Raw genomic sequence first — 18,989 nt, 5'->3', positions numbered from 1 at the left:
TATTTTCATAAATACTAAAATTTTTCATGGGATTTTAATTATTTTTAATACAATTTTAAATAAATTCCTCGAAAAATGTAATTATTTTCAAAAATTATTTGCAAGAATTCAATTACATTTCACACATAATATGAAATTCTCCGCTGAAAATCAAATATTTTTAAAATCAACTATTTTAATAAAATTTTTCAAAAGAATTTCATAAATAATGCAATTGTTAACAAGATTTCAATTATTTTTAAAAAAATTTAATAAAATTCGTTTCAAGACTTCAATTCTTTTCATAAATAATACAAATCTTCACCGGATTTCAATTATTTAAAAAAAATGTAATTGAAATTCGTTGCAAGAATTCAATTATTCTTTTAAATAATAAAATTTTTCATTCGATATCAATTATTTTTAATATAATTTTAAATAAATTCCACGGAAAATGTAATTATTTTCAAAAAAATGTTTGCAAGAATTCAATTACATTGCACAAATAATGAAATTCTTCGCTTAAATTCAAATATTTCATAAATAATACAATTCTTCACAGAATTTCAATTATTTAAACAAAATTTAATAAAATTCGATGCAAGAATTCAATTATTTTGAATCACAGGATTTTAATTATTTCCCATACAATTTTAAGTAAAATCTTTGAAAAATGTGATTATTTTCAAAAATATTATTAAAATTCTTGGAAAGAATTCAATTATTATTAATTATTATTAAAGATTTTAATCTAAAACCTTTTCAAATTTAAATAATTTTTGGAAATTCATGCCGTAATGCTTTTAATATTGAATTATTATCTAAAATTTTAACTGAAATTCAATTTTAAATAAATTTTTATTAGAAAATTCTATGAGAATTCAATTATTTAAATACAAAGCAAATAAATAATTGAATAAACGAATGTTTTTCTAAATTTAATTCTCATAAAGAATTTATAAACAAATTTTTAAATGATAGAATTTTTTCGACGAATTTTAATAAAATTTTCAAGAATAGTTACATTTTTCGAGGAATTCGATTAAAATTGTATTAAAAATTATTAAAATTTGATTTTTTTAAAGTTTTGAACACAATTGAATTTCTGCGAAAAATTTTATTATTCTTAAAAATAATTGAAATTTTATTAAATTTTTTTAAAATAATTGAATTTTGGAGAAGAATTTTATTATTTTGAAAGATAATTGAAAATTTTGACAAGAATTTTTAAAAAATTTTTGAACATAATTGAATTTCTGCGAACAGTTTTATTACTTTTGAAAATAATTGAATTTCTGCAATCATTTGTAACTTCTCCAAAATTCAATTTTTTCCAGTAGTACTTTAATAAAAATCCTTGACATTTCTCTGATTTCCCTGACCTGTAATTACTAGTAAAATCGTGACTGACTTTTTGCTTCATCAATTAGTAAAAAATAACTACAAAAATAGTCAAATTGCATCATTTTTTAAGTGTGATAAAATATTCTATTGCTTTTTCTTGTCTTGAAAAAAATGTTTGTTGAAGGAGAAAAAAAAATTAATTGAATGCAGTGACTTGTTTGATTTATTCAAATAAAAATATTCAATAATAATTGAAAAAGTTTCTTGAATTGAACAAACTAGTTAACTGAACAGCATAAACGTGTTTAGTTGATTCAAACAAAATTTGGTTCTTTCAAACAAAAACTTTTTTCCAATTGTTCGCTTCTTTGAAAATTGTACTACTTTTTACTGTTATTATTAAAATTGGGCTGATTTTCTGTTTACGCCATATGTACAAAAATTCTTGTTCTCCGAAAGACTCTCGCGAAAGATTATTTTATGTATAATACAAAATGCCATGATTTGTATTCGTACGTCAACAATAAGAAACTTGGAGTAACATTGCAAATTATTGTTTAATATCTTTATGAGAGTGGAGGCGCAGTAATAAACTTCCGAATTTGAGAGAAGATAAGTTCAAGAGTTTGATATATAGTTGAAGAAGCTAGAGATTATTCATTCAAGTTTAAATTAATTCTTGACTCCTCTCTTATACTGCACTATACAAAATCAACAGTTTTCCTTGTGAAAATTCAAAGGAGAACAAACAAAAGTTTTGTCATGACAAAACGGAAGTGTGAGAAGATGGACTGTTTTTGTCGCACGATCTCTCTTTCTCTTTCTCTTCTTCTTCTTCTCCTTCTTATTCTTCTTTTTGGGTTTTGTTTGTTTGTTTGTTTGTTTTTCTTTTTATCACACAAGCATGGCGTACAGGGCGTGTCAAGAACCAACCGTAATCAATCTCGTGGACTTTATATCGATTATTATTGCTGGTTTCTCTTCACGAAAGCTTCATTAAAAAGCTCGTTCAGGGGAAGCTCGTTAACTCGTTATACGCTCTGATACTGCCGAGTCCTATTAAAAGAGAGTACAAAAGATAAAAAAAAGAAGAAAAGTACACATGAAAGAAAATGGCGAAAAAAAACGAAATACATGTAATCCTTTCTTCCACCGTGGATTGGATTTTGCGTGTACGAAATTTTTCAAAACCTTTTATATAAAGGGTATAAAAGCCATTTCGAAATTTTTGGATAAAGTTGAATTTAGCGATGCGATGCTCAAAATAAATTCAATTAAAAACAAATTTCAGTCTTTGGGCTCATTCGACTATTTAATGAAATAAAAATTTTCTTTCGAAGCAAATGAATTTTAATTTTTACAGGCTTCGTACACTGTAAAAAAATTAAAAAAGGGAGTTAAATTTTAACTCCTCAAGGGATTCTATAAAAGTCGCACCCACTTGGGAGTTAAACAGAAGGGAGTTAAAATTTAAACAGTAAAAATAAGAATCAACTTCAAAAAGGAGTTAATTTAATAATTAACTCCCCTTTGGAGTTGATTTTTAACTCAAAAAATTTCACTTTCAACTCCAGTGACCGTCAACTCCATAAATTATTTACAGTTTAAATTTAAATCAACTAAAAACTACCATTTACTAATTTTTAAAAATTTTCTACTATCTGGATACTATTCTAATTTTTTTCCACATTTTTGACACTAAAAGCTATTTTTTCTATTTTCAAAAATTTGCGCTACTTTAATTCACTAAAAGTTGAAATAAAAAAATTATTCTCAAAAAATTTAATAAAATTCTTAGAAACAATTCAAAAATGTTTCTAAATTCAATTATTTTCAAAATCTATTTTAATAACAAGATTTTATAAAATTCTTTGAAAACATTTAATTATTTTCATAAATAATAAAATTTTCACTGGAATTCAATAATTTAAAACAAAATTTTCCTAAAATTCTTCGAAAAAAAACAATTATCAATTAATTAGAAATATTTTTATATAATTCTTCGCATGAATTCACTTATTTTTAAAAATAATAAAATTTTTCACGGGAATTTAATTATTTTCATAAATAATAAAATTCTTAGGAATTCAATTATCTTTAAAAATTTTAATAAAATTCGTTGCTAGAATTCAATTATTTTAACAAATAATAAAATATTTTCACAGGAGTTTAATAGATTAAAAAACAATTTTTCAAAAAAAGCCAATTATTTCAAACGATTTTTAAAAAAATTTTTCGTCCTTTGCGAAATTCACTATTCAATTATTTTTATAAATAATAAAATTCTTCTCAAAAATTCAATTATTTTTAGAAATAATAAAATTCTTCTCAAAAATTCAATTATTTTTAAAAATTTTAATAAAATTTGTTGTAAATAGTCAAATATTTTCAGTTCAATCTTAATTAAATTTCTCGTACGAACTTAAATTTTATTCGAAACAATTGAATTTTTATTTCTATAAATTTAAATAATTTTAATATTTTTATCTATTATTTTCATGAATAATAAAATTTTCAACAGAATTCAATTATAAAATAATTTTAATTTACTTTGATTTAAATTATTTTTAATACAATTTATTGTATTCTTCGAAAAATGTAATTATTCTTGAAAATTTTATTAAAATTCAATTATTTTTTAAAATTTTGATAATATTCTTTATAAGAATTCAATTTTAAGAAATATTCAATTATTCAATGAATTATTTATTTTTGTATATAAAAAATTAAATTCTCGTAGAACATTATAATGAGAATTGATTTAAAATTGAGTTTCAATTCAAATTTTAGATAATAATTGAACATTAGAAGTAAAATTTACAAAGTAAAATTACAAGTAAAAATTTAAATCTTTGTTAAATATTTTATACTTTTATACTTAAAAGTATTGTTTGTTCGATATCTTCATGTTTTTTAATAATTAAAGATGATATTTTATATTATAAGAATTATTGTTACTGTAATTTATTTAAAACTATTTTTATAATTTCAATTTAATTATTATTTTCTAGAATTTTTAATTATTTTTCATGAAAATATAATTGAATTCTTTTAAAAGAATTTTATTATTTATGAAAATAATTGAATTATTGCGAAGAAATTTATAAAAAATTTGTAAATAGTAGAATTCCTGTGAAATTTTTCTTATTTATGAAAATAATTAAATGTTTACGTACAATGTCATTAAAAATTTTTTTTAAATAATTGAATTCATTTTTGGAAATTTTATTAAAATAGTAGGTAGATATTGAAAATCATTGAAATAAGAAAAATTTTTGAAAATAATTGAAATTAGTACAAAAATTTTATTGACATTTTTGAAAATAATTTAACTTTGGGGAAGAATTTTATTTATCAAGATAATTGGGATTTTGAAGAGAATTTTTTTTTAATTTTAAACATAATTGAATTTTATGAGAAGAATTTTATTACTATAGAAAATAATTGAATTTCTGTAATTATCTGTGATTTCTCCAAAATTGAATTTTTTTAGTGTTTTCAAGAAAAATTTGAATTAAAAATTTCTAAGTTCTATTATTTTTAAAATTGCGAATTTTATTTTAAAAAATAAGTGTTTAATTGTTGCTAGTTCCTAAATAAATGTAATAGAACACTTTTCTGAGTTTCTAAAATCATTTTTAGAGTGAATCAAAATATTCTTTAGGCTCAGGGAAAAAGGAAAAATTTTGTCTTGAAATCAGGGAAAAGTGAGGAAAAAAAGAAAATAAAATTTTTGTGACAAACCCTGTTTATTGAAATATTCTCTAGAAATGAAAATTGTCATCATTAACGAACTGTTTGGTTTGAATAATGAAAATTTAAAGATCTAGTGTGTGCAGAAGCAAAAGAGCATCTGAAAGTGAAGGGGATGAAGGATAAGATTTAACCTGAGGGCTCTCATCGTCATAAGCATGACGCTGCTCTGTGACTTCGTGCTACACGATTCCTTTGAGAAGGAAACTCGCGATTAATGTACAGGTGGCAGTCGCACAAGTAACTTGGAAGCACTTTTATCTGATGGACGTGTACCGCGCGTGCCTTTAGCCCTTAATTTCCATTATGTCAAAAACTGACATTACAGGTCACTGCTATAATTAAACGGCCAAAATTATTCCCACCCTCCATTGTTTCTCTAAACAATTTACAACTAAAGAGAAAATAAAAAACAAAACAATGAAAGAGATAATTAAACTAAAATTTAAATTCACCTATGTCAACCTAGTTAAATTAGAAATATTTATTATTATAAATTATTATTCATTTTTAAAAGAATAATAATTTATTTTCAATTTTCTCTTTCGCTCACAAAGAAACAATTTTTATTCGATCAAAAATATCAATTTCTCCTCATCATAATCAACATTAATTATTTACAGAATTAATTAAATCATTTTCTAGCTTGTGCATTACAAAAGGATTAATTAATTATTGAAATTCATAATTTATGGGGTTGTATTGACATGATATTTTGTGAAAATGATTAAAATTCTTTTGTCATTATCATGCGTATTTTCAATTCTTTTTAAACAAGTGTATTTAATTAATTTCCAATTTACAAATTATGAAATTAAATGCATAAATGATATTGTTCGAATAATTGATAATTTATAAATTATACATTTTTTTTCATTACTTTAAAAGCAATATAATTTTTAGTTTCAAATGAATAAATAATGTGACGAGTTTCTATGATGAAAAGTTTAAAAGCGAGTTATTTATTTTCTTTGCCTTCATTTTGTTGAAAATAAAAATCGAGAGAATTTAAGTAGATTTTGTTGTCCGTCGTTAAAAAAAATTCATTGAATATTAATAAAGATTTATCAAAATTTATTTATGTTTTATCTCTTGCGATGTATAAATACGATTTTTTTTATTTTCAGGAGAATTATTATGTTCAGTTTTAAAACAATGGTGTATCTGAATTTGAAAGTTGTTTTCTCTTTCGTGAGAGAAAGATGGAGAGAATAATATTTGAAACCAGTCTCTTTTCGTATATTTATCAGGAAAAAAAAATATTCATAGCTCGAGGATAAAAAAAAGGCAGAAAAAAACGTCTTTTAATTTCAGTATTTTCATTTTGATCAGTGTCAACGATGAATCATTGTTCTGCAGACAGCAGAGAAAGTCATTTCCGTTGATTTTTGATAGCGTCGAAACGCCCAATCCGGAGTCGAACGTTGACTTTTGAAGAATAGATTTCAATCGTTGTTTTTGTTTCCAGATAGATTTTGCTTTTTTTTGGGGAAAAGAGGAACAAAACTGTTTAACTAACTTATTTTATTCGTTAGGATATAAGTTTTGATTCATGAAAAATTTGATTCATTTTAATAATAGGCTTCGTACTCGATGATTAATTTTAAAAAAGTAGCTTTAAGACTGAAAAAAGTATAAAAAGTAGCTATAAAAAAGTTAAACTTAGCAACCAATTTTTTCATAATTTCTTAATTAAATTAGATTCAAAAATAGAAAAAAAAATTTTAAAATATAAGTATTTAAATTCCTTTTCTCCACAGGAATTAAAATATTTTAAATGATTTCAATTGTAAAGTCTTTTTGAAATTTAACTATTTATAAAAATTACAATTAACTAACTAAAAATTCAAAACTTTAATGATTTTATTTGAAAATAAAAATTTTAATATTAATATTAATACATTTCTACAACAATTAAATATTTATCAAAGAATGAAAAATTCAAATGTTTAAAGATTTTTTAAAATTTTTTCAAAATTCAATCACTTCTAAAAATCCATAATATTCTTTACTGAATTATTATTTCAAATTTTGAATTAATTTTTAAATCAATTTTTATTAGAAAATTCTACCAGAATTCAATTATTTAAATACAAAAATAAATAATTTATAAAATAATTGAATGCTTCTTAAAATTGAATTCTCATAAAAAATTCTAACAACAAATTTTTATAAATAATTGAAATGTTGCCAAGAATTTTTTAAAAGTTTTTGAAAATAATTGAATTTCGGAAAAGAATTTTATATAATTTATAAAAATAATTGAAATTTTGACTAAAATTTTTAAAAAATGTTCAACATAATTGAATTTTTGCGAAGAATTTTAAATTAAAAAATTTAACTAATTTCAGAAGACTTTGAATTATTAAAATTTTTCAAAAATCTAAATTCTTTAAATATTCGGAGGAATTTTTATTTGTGAAAAATTCTGGAGAAAGTATGGAATCCAAATAATATAGTTAAAAAAAAATTGAAGGCGTGCTTATGCCCGAAAAAATGGAATCAAAGTTTTTTTTCGACTTTTTTTCCAGTCAAATTTTGGATTTTTTGTTTTTTAATATTGTACTTTAAATTGTTAGAAAATCAATTTTTATTATCCAAAATATAAACAAAATCTAACTAAATGGATAAAAGTTATTCGTTTTTCAAAAAAATGTAGTTTAATGTTTAATGCCCGGTTAAATCCACAATTTTTAAATTTTTTAAATTATTTTTTTCCTAAAATCTTCTATCATAAAACACTACATTTATACCAAGTTTCACGAAAATTGAAAGACCCATGACCAACTGCGATTTTTTTTGAGAAAATTTGACCCAGTTGTTAAAAGAAAAAACTTTCGTCTACACAGAGAAAAGCGAGTGTTGTTTTTGATGCGGGTAAATTTTGGTAGGGTAATTTTAGTGAGGATAAATTTTCTATAATAGAAAATTTACCTTATTTTCGGTGTTAAAATAACACTTCCGAGCTAAAGTTTGATGCAGACACTTTTAACACCGAATTCAGTGTTAAAATAACACTCACTTTTTTCTGTGTAGAAAAATGAAGTAAATATTTAATATTTACTTCATTTTTCTAGACGAAAGTTTTTTCTTTTTAAAATTTTGTTGTATATTGTAAAGATAGAAAAAAAACTTTAAATTTTTCTTTTTGAAAAAAGAAAAAAAAATTTTATTCCTCTTCAAGAAGCGGGACCCCGATCAATTCTGTTGGAAAATAATCTTTCTTTTTTGAAGATATTTTCTTTTTCACTCTTTTTACTTCATTTTCTCCACTTGCGATCATTTTTGAAATTTGTAAATTTATTTATGAATTAATTTATAAACTTATATTTACTAAGGATTGATTTACTTGAAAGTATTTATTTTTCGTTTTCAAGTATTCCGCATTTATCAGAAAGATCTTTTGATCATCATCATTTTTTTTCTGCAAAGAATTTTTCTTCTTTGCATTTTTTTTTCTGTTTTCTTTTTTTTTGCTCTCAAGTTTTTTTAGAACTGAAGGAAATCCAAGTTTAGCTGCATTGCTGCACGCAATCGTGCGTATAAATGACTGCCTTTGTTCTGTCATATTCGCAGCAGGAAACGTTGTCACATAAAAGGGGATTTTTATCATAAAGAGGAGCTCGGTCAAAAGTATCATTTTCTCATTTCAGAAACGAGTAGTAACAAAAGTTCCTTTTGGGTTTATACCCTACTTCGATCTGCTTTAAGTCACATATTCCTTTTTCTCCTTTCCCTCTTAAATTCAATTTTTACGTTCAAAATTCTATTTCGCTTGAAAATTTATTTTCATGTCCAATTGGATTTTTTTTTCATACACGTGACAATTTTTTTTCTCTTTGATAAAATATTCAAAAGTTTATTATTTTATGTTCGGGTATTAATTTTCTCTTTTGTCTTTCCAATACTGGAAAAAAGAGAAGTGGGATATAATTTCTATTTGAATTATTTTTCTTTTCTTTTTTTTTTTTTTTGCCCATGTAAGAACTCTACTGAGTGCATCTCTTTTGCAAATCAATGAAAGAATATTGGTTGTTCAATATAAATAATTCTTGTGGAAATATTTTGAACAGTCTGTCGTTATACCGCCTCCTCTCTGCTCATATTCGCATGAATCGCGCTCATATAAAGCCATGAGTTTCATTTCGCTAAAAGGAAGAGTATACTTTGGTGGTAGCGCTCAAAGGCACCTGGTTCCACGTCGATAAATTGTCGACGCTCTAAGAGAGACTTGTCCTTCTTCTTTTCTTCCTTTCTATTTTGTCTTTTCTTCACTTTACCCTCGTACTCTTTATTTCTCATATTCTTTCCGATTTTCTTTCTTATCTCTCTCTCTCTCTGTGTGTTGTACTTGATGACATGAAAGACGAGAGCTTTTCAAGTCGTGTGCAGTTTTTCTCCTATACACATGAGCAGTAATCAAAACATTCCATTCTACCTATATCTTTTTGAAGAAAAAAGAAGAAAAGAAGAGAAAAATGTAGTTAACAGCTCTTTATTGACAAAAACTGTCACTTAAGAGTGTGACTAGAGTGTTTAATTCTTTTTCATTTTTTTTAATTGTTCGACATAATTCATTCTATTGTTGGATTTAATCTAAAGATCACTTTTATGTGTTACAATCTGTATTGATGTCAAGAGTTGTTTCTTCTTTCTTAGCACTGTACTACTTCATAATAATATTTTCAATTTTCATTTGATGTATTAATTATGTTAATGAAATTTTGAAAATTTCAACCTTGAAATTATTAAAAATATGAATTGTTGAGGAAAAATAAATAAGTATTTATTAAAAAAATTACAATCCTTTCCAAATAATTGAATTCTCAAAAATAATTAATAAGTTTTCAAATACGTAAATTTCGTCAAATTTTATTGAAATAAATTTCATATTTTCAAAAGTCTTTGTTCGTAAACTTCTTTCTTTTACAAAGAATTAGGAATAATCTGAAATTTAGGTAATATAAAATTAAAAATAAACTTTTGTTTGCATTAATGTATCAAAAAAATGTAATTAATTAATTAACAATCGTTAGCCCTAAATGAAAAAGTACATTTATGAAATTTCATAATTCTTTTCCAGTGTTCTACAGAAAAATAATTCTCAATATACTTAATTTTTTTTATATATGACGAACAAAATCAAGAGTTATAATTTTGGATTCTTTATTATAGCACTGACCTGGAAATATAATGTGTCGGAGTTTTTGATGTAATGACATTTCTGTTAATCAAAAATTAAAGTTACATTTTCTTCCTCCTCTCTGCCTTTTGCCTTTTTAAAATTAAATTTAAAATTATTTAATCTGTCGATACTCTGGGTTTAAAATTACACTCTGCTATTGAGTAGCAAATATATTTCACAATATTTTTAGCATGAAAATTTCTGTATAGTTATATGTAAAGATGATTTTTTAAAAGTATTATCTCTCTAAGGGCTGGTGAAAGAAAAAGCGATTTCATAAATTAATTCACATGAAAAAAATATATATTTTGGGTTTGGTGGAAATATTATTTATTTATTACTTGTTCATTCTTAATTATTCAACAAAAAGATGCCAAGAAGGCGATTCAATTAATACCAAAAAAAAAGTTCTTATTCGATAAAAAGAAGAGAGACTTCATACAAAAAAAATTATCTCCCCAATGCCAAAGTTCTAATTTCTGTTTGTTGCGGTAAAACCGGACTATACTTAAAAATTGAAAATCCAGATAAAAATTAAAGAGAGGGGGGAGAAAAGAGAAAATCTGTTGCGGAATTCATTGGGAGTGTGCATGAGACTTGGAAAAAGGGTAAAACTCTGAGAAGATAGTATTCTCTTGACTCGTGCAAGGCCCATAGTGTTTTCATGCTCGTTTAGTGATACAGGAAGAACCAGTTCGTTGCACGCTAAGCTTTATCTTGAATCACCAAAAAATAAACGAGAAAACGAAAAAAATAGAGAAAAGGACGAGGAACTTGGACAGTTTCGAGGAATTCAAAAAACTACTATTTTTTTACCCATTTTTGAACTACTTTTAAACTATTTTTAAAACTTTTTTGAACCATTTTTAAAACATTTTTGAACCATTTTTAAACTGTTTTTGAACTATTTTTTTCTTCACCACATTTTTCTAATATGAAACCCTATCCAGTTGCAAATTACAAAATGAAAAAACGCAAGAAAAAAAAGACAACACTCTTAAAGACACTCTCTCCCGATGTAAAATAGGCAACTCTTACTGCACTAATTACACAAAATATACTCTCACGTTCACGAGAGATTAAACTAGTTTTTAAAAATTTCTTCCTTCTCTCCCCCTCTTATTCTCTATTCCTCTTTCTGTCTCCAGTTACCAGTTCTTATCCTCCCCTTAAAGCGGAACATTATTCATGAGAAATTACACCAGGAAAGAAGAACTATTTACATTAGATTGTGTACATATATATATATATATGCATTTTGAAACCAAAAATGTATGCGAATGTTAATATAAATGAGATCCAGTTTTCATTTTAAAAGATGGTAATTAACACATCAGTATAATAACGGTCATTATCATACTAGTAAACTAATGCTTCAATTAATGGTATGGCAATAATTAATAATATAAAACGAGTATGCTAATTATTAGCACATCATTATGTGAATTGTAAGAAAAAAATTTCTCTCTCTCTCTCTATTTCTCTTTTGTAGACTTGCACTTAAATATTTTGATAATCCTGTTTAATGTTCCTTCACGTATAGATATAATCAGATAATTTTAATATTTATAATCGATTAGGTAGTTTGTGAAAGACTACTCTTTATGAAATTATTATCAATGATCCACAATTCATTGCTGAACTTTTTTATTACTTTTCCAATTTCGAATTTTTTTCTTTCTTTCAATTTTTCGCTTATTGGTGTATTTGAACTTTCGAAACTTTAAGTTTTTAATTATAAAAAACAATATTAGTATTTTATAATAAATGCATTTAATCCGTCATTCATGTCCCTAAAGTTTCGAACGTTCAAATGAGTGACAATATTTTTGTTACTTCTTTTAATTTAAATTTTATTTACAAAATATTGCTTTTTATAATAAAAAAATCTTTTTTAGCTAAACAAAAAATTAATTACAATATTTTTTGAATTTGCAGTGCTTAAACCAGTGAAAGTATTTAAAAATACGGACTTTACGGACCAAAAATATATCAAATAAGAGAATATTTTACTTAAAACTATAAATTAAATTTTTCATAACTATAAAACATGAAGATATCGATAACTCCGAGTCTTCGACTCGGAGTGATCGATTTCTTAATGTTTTATAATAATTAAAGATGACGGAGTGATAAAATCATTATCAATTAAATTATTATTTTCAAGAATTCTTTTAGAAAATTTTATTAAAATAATAGATATTGAAAATCATTTAATTGTAGAAAATTTTTGAAAATAGTTAAAATTTTGACAAATTATTGAAAATAATTTAAATTTTGCAAAACATTTTATTATTTGTGAAAATAATTGAATCCCTAAGAAGAATTTTATTATTTTTGAACATAATTAAATTTCTGCAATATTTTGTAATTCAAAAAAATAATTTATTGAATAATTGAATGTTTCTTAAAATACAAATCTCATAAATAATTTTATTAACAATTTTTTAAATAATTAAATTTTAATTATTCGTAAATTCTACGCTGAAAAAAAATTTATTTGATTCAAATAACCGATTAATTTACTATTATCAGTTAAATATTTACTTGAATCAAATAATATTTATTGAAGTCAATTAAATGTCATTTAAACCAAAAATTTCAGTATTTGAAGCAAATACCATTTAATTGACTCCAATAAATATTATTTGATTTAATTAAATATTTAATTGATAACAGTCAATTAATCGGTTATTTGAATCAAATAAATTTTTTTTTCAGTGTACCTACAATTAAATATATATTAGAAAATAAAAAATTAAAAACTTCAAATAATACAAAAAAAGCTGCAATTAAACTTTCTCAAAAAAAAAAAAAAATTAATTCCACAGAATTGTTAGTTAGAAAAAAGAAAAATTCAAATATCAAAGATTTTAATTTGAAATCTTTTCAAAATTCAATTATTTCTAAAAATTCACGCTATAATAATGCTTTTAATATTCAATTGTAATCTAAAACTTAAACTGAAATCCATTTTTAAATCAATTTTTATGAGAAAATTTTACTAGAATTAAATTATTTAAATACAAAAAAAAACAATTTATTGAATAATTACATGTTTCTTAAAATTGAATTCTTATAAAGAATTGAATCAATAAATTAAACAATTGAATTCTTTTGACGAATTTTAATAAAATTTTTAAGAATAATTACATTTTTTCGAGGAATTTGATTAAAATTGTATTAAAAATAATTGAAATTCTGCAATGAGTTTTATTATTTATCAAAATAATTGAATTCCTAATAAGAATTTTATTATTTACCAAAATAATTGAATGATTGCGAAGAAATTTATAAAAGAAAATTGTAAATAATGAAATTCCTGTTAAACTTTTATTACTTTTTGAAAATAATTAAAGGTTTTATAGTAAAATGTATTAAATTTTCGATTTTTAGTATAACAAATTTTCAATTATTTAAATGTCAATTTATTCATTTACTCTCTAAATCTGAATCAGCGATAAGTATGCCACTATTTCAATTAGCGTATATGCGCTGTGAATTAGTGAAATTTCACTAAATAATCAGTGAAACTTCACTGATTAATTAGCGCATATACGCTGTTTTAAAATAGTGGCATACTTATCGCTGAGAATCAGTGAAATTTCGCTGATTCAGATTTAGAGAGTAATTAATAGGTAGGTTTAATTTTTTTTTAATTTTTAATATTAATCTTGTTGTAGTATTTATTTTCTAAAATTGGATTAGTAAAAACCTTTATTCGTTTTAATTAATGTGTGACTTTTTGCTTTTAAATTAGTAAATTTTAATAATAAATAGTAATTTCTATTAATAGTTTCTACTAATAAATTAGTAGAAATGACTATTTCTTAGTAAAATTTACTAATTCAAAAGCAAAAATTTAGTCACTAATTCAAATTATAGTAAACATTTTTAGTCATTAAAATTTAGAGAGTAGTATTTTTCACATTAAAGGATATTGTTTTGCTTCGTCTTGGAATTTAAAAAAAATTTCTTTTTAATTAATTAATATTAATAATTGTGATTAAAATGACTTATTGCTGGATTAACAAATCACTTGATTTAACTAAACTTTTAGTAAAATCTATCTGACTCTTGTAAAATTGAATGGAAAACGTTCTTATCCAAATATTTATCAATCTGCCTTGTAAAATTAATATTTTTTCTCCGTGTAAACAAAATAGAAACTTTGCATTTATGTAATTTCCACTATTTTTTCTCAAATTAGAAATGACTAAAAATTAATTAAACTGCTGATTATTAATTAAATTCAATTGTTTATTTTTCTAATAAGATTTATTTTCACCTTGTAATAAAAATTAATTTGAAACAATTTAATATTCGGTCATGAAATTTATATTAAAAGGTATGTAAAATCTGGAAAAGTGATAGAATTTTGAAACCGAAGGTAGCAACCCCAGTTTGTCGCACTAATTGAGTGACATGAGGGTTCATTGAATAGTAAGTTTCAGAATGAATATAAAGTTGAATATATACTTATAAAGTTTTATATGTGTATATATATATATAGATATAGATATATGTATAACTGACAAGAATGGGAATAAATTTTGAATGCGATTTGAAAATACCCGCAGACGTAAATTCTACTGTCAATATTAAAAGAGACGGATAATTCAAATAGTGCATAAAAGTTTTTGGATTTCCCGGGGAATAAATCGAAAGAAATCCGCTTGGAAATTGCAAAGATTCGAAAGTGCATTGAGTGGCTTAGGTAAAGAAGAAAAAGAAGAAAAAGAAGTAGAAGAAGAAGAAGAGGAGCCAGGGACCTGAAAAGTTTGCACGTCCCTGCTTTACTTGACCGACGACTGGCGATTTAAATTCCTACCCCGCTTGGGGTCGCCTAACTTTCTTTCCCTTAGATTGGACTAAGCGAAATCTCCTTAGAGATCTGTTCCCTTCTTTCATACTTCTTGGTCTTTTTTTCTTTTTTATTTTATTTTTTTCCCCTTCCTCATTCTCGTCCCAAGTTCCACATTCCTCTCGTTCTCCATCGATTTTCAGATTGGTAATAGGGAATCTTATATGCGGGGGAGAAGGCCCTTAAAAATTTAACGACCAGTTTCATCCATCCTTATAAAAATTCAGTCTCTCCTCATGTAAACATGGTCGTATGCTCTCTCAGGAAGAAAAGGATGGTCCTTAGGATATTATCGTTCACGACATTATGCACGTCAATGACGAAAGAATACCAATTACTGTCATCGTTGTTTTCTTGAATAAAGACCTCGATTCCTGCCATACATATATATCTATATATATATCATTCAATAGTGCTTGAAAATTACTTCCTTGTCATAAACTCTCTTTTCAGCGTGCTCGAAAATTGCAATTCATTACGAAAACGGTCTTGTTCGACTTGGAGAACATTATTTGTTCTAAATTATTTATTTCGCAATATTCATTGTTTATAATCGATGCAGCGAACGAAATGTTTTTCGAATCCGTTATTTCCTACCAACTGTTGTTTCTGTTTTAAAATTAAGGGCTTTTAATGCCTTTTGTCGTATTACTAAAATTTTAAACGATCAAATGAACAAAATTTGTTTTTATATTTAAATATTTTCAAAGATCACTATTTATTCAATTGCAAAATAGTGAAACTTCAACATTTACTTAGTTATCAATTAAATTTTTTTTTAGGGAAAATAGATAAAGCTGCAACTGGCACCCACTTATCAAACAAAAAAATAATTACCTAACTTTAAAAATTTTATTTTCTAAAATTGGGTGCTAACTGGGTGCTATAGTTTCAGCTTCATGGAAAATAGTATTTTTTAATATAAAAAATATAAATTAAAAGCAGTAATGAAAATATTGTCGTTCAGTTGAACGTTCAAAACTTTAGGGACATCTTTGTCTTAATTCACTGAAGAAAAGTAGTTATCAAATTTTACAAAAATTTGATTTTTTATTTTATTTCCCGGTTTTTTTTTTAATTTCCATAAAAAAAATCATTTTTCTACTGAAATTCTTAATTCAAATTATTCAAACCTTTAATGATTTTTAAAAAAAAGTACCTAAAATAATAATTTTTTTTTAAATTTAAAAAAAAAATATTTTAATATAACAACTTTTGAAATTTAATTAACTAAAATTTTAACTGAAATTCAATTATACATCAATTTTTCTTATGAAGTTCTACGAGAATTCTATTAGTAGTTAAATACAAAAATAAACAATTTATTAAATAATTGTATATTTCTTAAAATTTATTTCTTCTAAAGAATTTTATCAAAATTGCTCAAAATAATTGAATTCTTTCAAAGAATTTTAATAAATTTTTTTTTTAAAATTGCATTTTACAAGGAATTTATTTAAAACTGTAATAAAAAAAATTTAAATCCTGTGAAGAATTTTATTCTTTATTAAAATAATTAAATAATAAATTAAATATAATTTAAATTATAAATAATAATTTATTTATAATAATAATTTTAATTCTTCTAAACAAATTTCACAAAAATTTTAAAACATCATACAATTTTTTCAAATGATTTTTATAAAATTTTTAAAAATAATTGAATTCCTAAAAAGAATTTTTATTATTTATAAAAGTAATTGAATTATTCTTGCGGAGAATTTTAAAAAATCTTTTTAAATAAATAATTTTTTTGAAAAATTTGCTTGTAAATTGTATTCAAAATAATTAAATTCTTGTGAAAATTTTATTATTCATGATATTAATTGAATTTTTGCGTTGAATTTTAAGTTTTTTTTTAATAATTAAATGCTTTCGAGAAATTTTAACAAAACAGTATATATATTGAAAATATTTGAATTTCAGCGAAAAATTTTACTATTTATGAAAATAATTAAATTTTTGCTATAGATTTTCTGAAAATTTTTGAAAATAATTGATTTTCTTTCATAGAATTTTAAATAAAACTTTTGAAAATAATTTCATTTTTCGAAGAATTTACATAAAATTGTATTAAAAATAATTGAAAACCTGTGAAAAATTTATTCTTGCAACGATTTTTAATAAAATTTTTTTAAATAATCGAATACCTGTGAAAAAATTTATTATTTGTAAAAATAATTGAATTCTGGCGAAGAATTTTATGAAAATTATATTCAAAACAATAACTAAATGTATCTAAACTATTTTATTATTTATGAGAATAATTGAATTCTTACAATTTTTTGTTGACGACGTTAATTAAGATTTTATTGACAAAAATTCAATTTATATGAAATTTTATTAAAATTTTTAAATATAATTGAATACTTTCAAAAACTTTTATTGAAATTCCATTGAAAATACTTGAGTACCCGCAAAGAATTAAAAAAAAATTTATTTAAATAATTGATTTTTTCGAAAACATTGAATAAAAATTGTATTTTAAATCATTGAATTCGTGTAAAAAATTTATTATTTATGAAAATAAATAATTGAATATTGACGATTTTATTAAAATTCTTTTAAATAATTGAACTCTTTTGAGAAATTTTATTAAAATTTTGAGAATAATTTATTTATTTTAACTTTCAGCGAATTAAAATTTAAAGATGCAGTTTAATTAAAATTATTGTTGAAAAATCTCTTTTTTAATACATCAGTAATTATTTGGATAATTTATTCGATGTTAAATAATTTTATTTGTTTTCCGTATAATCGTTTATCGGTTCTTCTATGTAAATTAATATAATTATTATTATCGTATATATAATCCACTTTAGATATCGAATATTCTTGAGGAAAATTGCATTTTATTGTCTTCACGATAGTTGAGCATCTCCTCTTTCTCTTCTATGTATATAACTGCAACCTCAATATTAATTAAGTGTTTATAATGAATCTTAAATTACAAACTTTCAAATTGAGAAAATCTCTCGTAGAGTTTATTTTCCAAAGATGCTGCTTACTCAAATTTCACCTCGACGTTTTAATATCTATATGAATAATGAGAATATTTTTCAATTGAAAATTTTTTCGCCTCACTAGCGTTTCTATAATTTCATCTGCTGCATAGAATTTATCCTATGAGAGAGTGAAGAAGAAGAAGAAGAAGAAGAAAAAATATATATTTATATGAAAGAAACTCGTGATTTTGTCTCAAAAAAAAAAAAAAATAAATAAAAAACAAACTTTGCTGAGTTTTAAATCAGTAGCATGAAGTTTTTTGTTTAGCACGTTTCGTATTCAAGCTCGAGAGAGAAAAATAGTGTGGAGGAGAGATTGAAAACTCGACGACCAAGTGTTAAAAAAGAGAGAGAGGGGGAAAAACTAGGCGGTAAAGTAACAAAGTTTCAAGTTGATAACAGCGGCGGGTAATTTAATTCGCTATCCAGCTCAGGAATTCGCGGGTTATTTAAAAAGTCACGGTGAACTGAGGGACGTTGTTTCTGGAAGCGTATTTATAAGGGCAGAGGTTGTTTAAACTCCTAACGATTGTTTAACTCGTTAAAAATCCATTAAAGCCTCGAACTTGCTGGACCAGGACAATTCATCTCCTGATTCTCCTCTTCTTCTTCTTCTTCTTCTTATTTTTCACTTTTTATCCTCCGTTTCTTTCGATTTCGTTTCCTTTTCTGTGGGGTTAATACAACACAGGTTGACCCCACTCAATTTAATGTCAATGTTCTTCTATGATCCTAAAGTTTTGAACGTTCAAATGAACGAAATTAATTTTTTTCTTCTTTAAATTAAATTTTTATTATTAATAATATTTTGTGTCACTACGAATAAAATTAATTATAAAGTTTCTCAATATAAAATTAA

The 18,989-nt window shown here is 23.6% G+C and overlaps 1 protein-coding gene across 3 annotated transcripts in view; it reads right to left on the bottom strand.

The window, feature by feature from the left end:
* LOC122497586 (plexin-A4) overlaps positions 1 to 18,989 on the bottom strand; it is a 476,001-nt gene that overhangs the window by 341,077 nt on the left and 115,935 nt on the right. The window lies entirely within an intron of this gene.

The sequence above is a fragment of the Leptopilina heterotoma genome, unplaced genomic scaffold, assembly GCF_015476425.1.
Source record: "Leptopilina heterotoma isolate Lh14 unplaced genomic scaffold, ASM1547642v1 Lhet_134, whole genome shotgun sequence".
NCBI lineage: Eukaryota > Metazoa > Arthropoda > Insecta > Hymenoptera > Figitidae > Leptopilina > Leptopilina heterotoma.
This window is presented reverse-complemented; position numbering and strand designations above follow the sequence as displayed.